The sequence below is a fragment of the Microtus ochrogaster genome, chromosome 4 (genome assembly GCF_000317375.1).
Source record: "Microtus ochrogaster isolate Prairie Vole_2 chromosome 4, MicOch1.0, whole genome shotgun sequence".
In the NCBI taxonomy this organism is placed as follows: Eukaryota; Metazoa; Chordata; class Mammalia; order Rodentia; family Cricetidae; genus Microtus; species Microtus ochrogaster.
In genome coordinates this window covers 91,952,246-91,958,245 of record NC_022011.1, presented here as the reverse complement: position 1 = coordinate 91,958,245, position 6,000 = coordinate 91,952,246, and the positions used below count along the sequence as shown (strand labels likewise).

The window sequence follows — 6,000 nt, the reverse complement described above, 5'->3', positions numbered from 1 at the left end:
ACTCACTGACTCAGCTTCTTTCTCCCAGCATCCTGTTCTGTTTTCTCCGCCTACCTAAGCGCTGGCCTATGAAATGGGCCTAGGCAGTTTCTTTATTAATAAGAAATCATTCCCACATCAGGTTATGAGCTTCCACTCAGGAAAATGCGCCCATCACTCAGACGTGGCTTCTGTTTTTAAAAACCATACTAGCAAATAAAAGGAAATAGAAAATTTAAAGGAATAATACACTGCAATAAGATATAATTTAAAAAGGCCAAACTTTATATCAGAGGACTTATTGCAAACCTAGTTGCATTTTAAATTTTTATAAATAGAAAATTCAGTTGGATTATTCAATGTTCCAACTATCCTAGACAATTGAAAACTCATGTTTGAAAATAAAATACAAACAAATATGAAACATTATTATTCTATGCTTAACTAGAATTTATTTTCAATGTTTCTGATATTGCAGGCAATCAATTCAAATTCAAGTGTAAATAATGTGTAACTGTAGACACGTGAGGCCAGAACATGATAGATACTTGTGTTGATGTGACCTTGTGTGTATCATGGCTGGTGTGCACGAATGTGCACAAGTAGGGATAAAATTGGTAAGCCTTCCAAACAAATTTGCTACAATCTGACTCTATACTAAAAGACAAACTAGAGATATCAGAGGATTAATTGAAAAAAATCATGAGGAAATATATTTATAAAGGGTAGCCAATCATAAAAAGTTAGCGCATTAGAGGCAAAACCTTAAGCCAACTAGTCATGCATTTATCTTTGTAGCCTTTGATTTCGTGTTTTGTATTCATTTATTAATGTTTTGTGCTTATGTGGTGGAGGAAAGCCTTCGCATGGCATATCTGTGGCGGTCAGAGGGTTAATAGCAGTGGTTTATTCTTGCTTTCCTTCCTGGGGGTCATCAGGTCACGTGGGTATTCAGGTTGGCAGGCTTGGTGGCAAGCACCTTTTCCTTCTGAGCCATGTTTCTTATTTTTTTTAGGAAAAGATTCTTTAATACTTAATTATATCAGATACTATGTAACCACCATATATAAATATATGTTTTAGATATAAAACAGAGGTTGAAAATAGAGATTTTACTGTTTTAGATATTAAACACAAAAGGAATGACTTTTCTGTGGTTGGAATAATAAAATGTTTGGGGAACAACATGGTACCTAAAAGGGTGAGAGTGAGATATATTCACACAAGTGTAAAGATATCAGTGATTGTATGAACAGAACCTGTGAAGTTGTGTTCACGGTAATCTAACAAATCTATACGGATGTCTTTGTGTCTTTGTGGTGTCAGCAGTGCAAGTGTGGCTGAAAGCAGGGTATAAGTCAGAGCTGCCAGGCTCTGTGGCTCATCAACTCACCAATCCCAGTAAACCTGAGAGTTCCCCAGCCCCAGACGAAACTTGTTACTTAGTGATGAATTTCACTTTGCTATCGTTTTACATTCCTTAACCAGGCATCCTAACACGTTATTATCACTGTGCTAAGAGCTCAGAAAACTACACGGACATGTACCTCTCTTTAATATAAATGTAGGTGTCCCTCTCACTCCCCCCCCCAGAAAATTGCTTTTTTCTGTTTCTTTAAATTGATTCTGGATGATAATTGAAGTTTCAGAAAACCATACCCATTGTTTTAAAATAGAATGATTGAAAGTACTTCTAAATCACATAAAAATATAAATATAGAGAAGTCTACTAAAGTTATAAATATCTTAGGAAGAAAGAAAAATGTGAGTGCTAATATTCAAAATCATTTTCTTTGTTTATTTGTTTTTATGAGGCAGGATCTTTCTGTATAGCTCTGCCTGGATTCAAATTCTTCTTGCTACTGTGGCTGGCCTTGAACTCACAGAAACCTGCCTGCCTCTGCCTCCAGAGTCCTGGGATTAAAGGTGTGCACCACCAGGCCTGGCAACATTTTTCTTGAAAATATAACCACTTTGAAAATTATTTGCTTGCAGTAAATATGTACATTTCTAGGCCAACTGTGTTCTTATTATATAATCTTTTGTTTATATTGAAAATTACATTCAGGGACTAAGCTGTCCTATGGTAACTCAAACATAAGCCAAGAATCTAAATATCAGGATAAAGACTCTCTTTCCCAGTCTCATTTCTGTAGTTCATTAAAAATTAGAATAGCTTAAGAATATACAATTTTAGTAGAGGTATTACTTAGAAAATTTCAGTTTGTTATGGAAACAATTTTGTCTTGTTAGCATCATTACATTATTTTAAATCAATCCATATTTTAGGTCATGACCCTTGTAATTAAGAAGTTATTGAAGACAATGTCGAGCGTGGGCCAGGAGAAGATGTGATTAGAGTCTGGAGACGATCGTGTGTGTGAGTATTTGTAAATAAGGTTTTCCCCGGGCGAAATGCCACTAACAACTGAGATAGCAGCGCGCTAGTTACTAGGCTGCAGAAACCTGGGTTCGTGTTTACAATCTAGCGCCCTGTGTTTTAAGGCGTGAGAATCATACAGTCCTTCCTGATTTTCAGGTATACTCTTCAGATCTGAAAGAGCAAGCCCAGGGTAGCTGATTGATAGAATAGAAACAATATTCAGAAGACTGCTTATGATTGAAAAAGAACAGCCACAGCTAGCTAGGCGAGTCAGCAGGGGCAAATAGTGGAGCAAACTCAACCTGACAGCTGATGGAGTCTCAATTATGTCATAAAAAAAATCCCACACAGCATGGCGTCATGTGGAAAAGGGATTCTAATTTTATTCTGAAAATGGTTATAGAATGAACGTCATGCCGTGTTTTCTAACAGAATTTAATCTGATGTAGGGTTAAGCCAGCCCCTTAGGGGGTGGGCTTGCCTCGGGCGAATGTTTACTTATAAAAACAGCTGATTTGGATTGTAAACTTCAGCAGTCCCTTTCTGTAGGAACTGAAACATTAACTTAGAGAATCAAAACTGCTGAATGTGACAATCGAATTTTGTCTAAAGCTTATGACAGATTGGAAGAAAGATTGTCAATACAAGAAGGCATGGTTTATGCCATAAAAATTATGTCCAAAGATGAGAAGTTATCTCTAATGGACAAACTTCATACTTTAGAATCCTCAATGAAGGCTTTGGAACATAATTCTGGACAGGAGATTCAGACATTACAGAAGGCAATGATGAATAGAATTGAAAAGATTGAGGAATTTCTAAATTCTGATGAAGAAGAGCAAAGGGTACAAAGGCAACGTCGCCCCCATGTCAGCTAGAAGCAATCTAAGAGGACGACGTCCCCTCTCCCAACAGAGTTTGCCCGCAGGGTTAGGGACATCTTTTAGTGGTTGGTTTAGGGTTGAGGGGATGGGGAGATATTTTATGGAATTAGGGGTATATTAAAAAAAAGGGGGATTAACTGGTTTGATGGGATGATTGGTATTTGTGACTTACTGTTTTTAGAAAATTATATTGGTACTGTTTCCTGTATATTGATATATTGAATATTGAATGTGAATATTCCTTCCTCTAATTTTGTATAAGAGTATGCTTATATTGTATTGATACATCTACCATATTACAATGTACATTTCTACCTCTGATACTATTTCTGTAATATCATTGTTTACATTTGATATGTAATGACATTGTTTACAGATGAAGATCATTGTCTTCATATATTGCACAATTGTTTATTCTCTTAGTCTTCAAGTTAGATAGGTTTTTGAGAATTATATGTTTGTCATATTTATTTTTAGGTTAATCAGGTCTTTTAGATACATAGAGATTATATTTAGTATAGATAGTATAATCTTCAGCCTCTTTGAAGAGCTGTAGAAAATGGCCTTTAATCTAACCTAGAATTCTGTGCCAACGAGACACAATTACTCCTGGCAACGCCACTCTACTCCCGAGAGAACGTTGAGCACCAAAGACACTCCACTGGGAGCTTGTCTTCTTGGCAGAACTGGCCTTTGGGTTAAGAAAAGCCCATACCTCAACTACTGACTAAGATATGAAACAGGATTGTCTTATCTTGCCAAGACAGGGTAGGATAATTCTAAGAAAGTTTCTTGCATTTGATAATGGCATGTCAGTTATGTTAGGCCTTAGCCAAAGTTGGTTGACTCAACATTGCAAACGAGACTTTGGGTGATTGCCCAGGTAGTCAGTTGTATCTGTCATTTGTGGCACATTTTGGATATCTCTCATTTGTTAAGTAACATTTATTCCCTTCTCAGATCTTTGACGGAGTTGAAGATTATACAATTGTAGTTACTCTCTACATTATTTAGACTCCTTGAGATAGAATGTCTAGCAAAACTCTTGTTCTCATTATTGTTTGTTATATTTATCATTTGTTATTATTGTTTATAGTTGTATTTGGTTTAGTTCTGTCTTATTTAGACAAAAGTGGGGGAGATGCCCGATTTATAAGTAAACATTCGCCCGAGGCAAGCCCTCCCCCTAAGGGGCTGGCTTAACCCTATAATCTAAAATTCAATGGCAAATATCTACTTATCTACTGAAGATTTTTTTTTTTGAGGCGGGGTTTCTCTATGTAGCCTGGGAGCCTATCCTGGAACTTACTCTGTAGACCAGGCTGGCCTCGAACTCACAGATATCCACCTGTGTCTGCCTCCCAAGTGCTGGGATTAAAGATGTGCACCATCACCACCTGGCAGTTTTTTATTTTCCGTGAGAAATCAACACTACATTTAAGTGTGTATTGTGTCTGGTGGCTGTCTCATGATAACCCAGATGTTTAAGATTAGTCTGTTAGAGTATATTACTAGGACGTCAGTTTTAGGAATTTCAGCCCAGCAGAGGCTGTCTCAGTATGCAGCTGGCAGATGATGTGTGAGAGGCCCTTTCACCAGCACAGAACACAATCAAGCATTAGAAATACAGTAATATTATTAATAATGCTCACCCCATAGCCTTATTTCAATGATGTAGATGGCTTTGAGAATATTCTTATATTCCTGACTTAAAAGAATTAATCTCTATATTTACCACTTTCCTTATTGTTTTAACAAAATATCCGTCAGGAAACAATATTAAAGGAAGAGGGTTAATTTTTGCCCATAATTAGAAGGTTTAGTCTATTTTGTCAAGGAAGCAATGACAGTAGGGGTTTGAACTCTGGTCACTTTGTGTCTACAGCCAAGAAGCAGACAGCAGAGGATCCTCCCGTTTGGCCTGCAGACAGACAGCAGTGGATGCTCCCGTTTGGCCTGCTTGTCTCTTTGTATTTAGCTCATGATCCCAGGCCACAGAATTCTGCTCCCCACAGTTATTAACCCATCCAGTAGATCCTCACAGTCATACCCGCAGGCTAACTTAAAACAATTATTTATTTATTTTACATCCAGGCTGCAGTTTCCCCTCCCTCCTCTCTTCCCTGTCCTTCCCCCATGCCTCGCTCTGTTTTTACCCCCAATCCACTCCTCCTCCATTTCCAGTTAGGAAAGGGCAGGTCTCCCATGAGTATCAACAGAACACGGCACATCAAGTTGCAGTAAGACTAAGCACCTCCTTATGCATTAAGGCTGGGCAAGGAGACCCAGTATGAGGAGTAGGGTCCCCAAAGCCTGTATATGAGTCAGGAAGGCTCTGTTCCCACTCTCAGGTCTCCCATCAGAGGACCAACCCACAAACTTGTGACATACATGCAGAGTGCCTAGGTCAGTCCCGACTTGTGCTTTAGTCCTCAGAGGCTAATTTAATGTGGATAATTCTTCACAGGTGTGCCTGGAGGATTGCCTTCCTACTGATTCAAAACCTGTCCTTTGATAATTAGTATTAACATAAATTTAATCACAATTTTCTACAGTGAAAAATTAAGATTTGAAATCTTTCTTTCTTTTTTTCTTCTCCTTTTCCTCCTCTTCCTCCTCCTCCTTCTGATAGAGTTTCTCTATGTAACAGTCCTGGCTGTCCTGGAACTCACTCTGAGATCCACCTGCCTCTGCATCCCAAGTGAAACTCTTGGCTTGAAACTTCATTTTTATGTTGTTTGAATGTTAATTCTC

At 38.0% G+C, this 6,000-nt stretch overlaps 1 protein-coding gene across 1 annotated transcript in view; it reads left to right on the top strand.

Moving 5' to 3' along the window:
• The window catches only part of Calcrl (calcitonin receptor like receptor), a 78,718-nt gene that overhangs the window by 35,327 nt on the left and 37,391 nt on the right, over positions 1 to 6,000 (top strand). Inside the window, exon 2 of the mRNA XM_026778803.1 lies at positions 2,269 to 2,363. The gene's annotated coding sequence lies outside the window, so the exon portion shown is untranslated. The remainder of the gene's footprint in view (positions 1 to 2,268; positions 2,364 to 6,000) is intronic.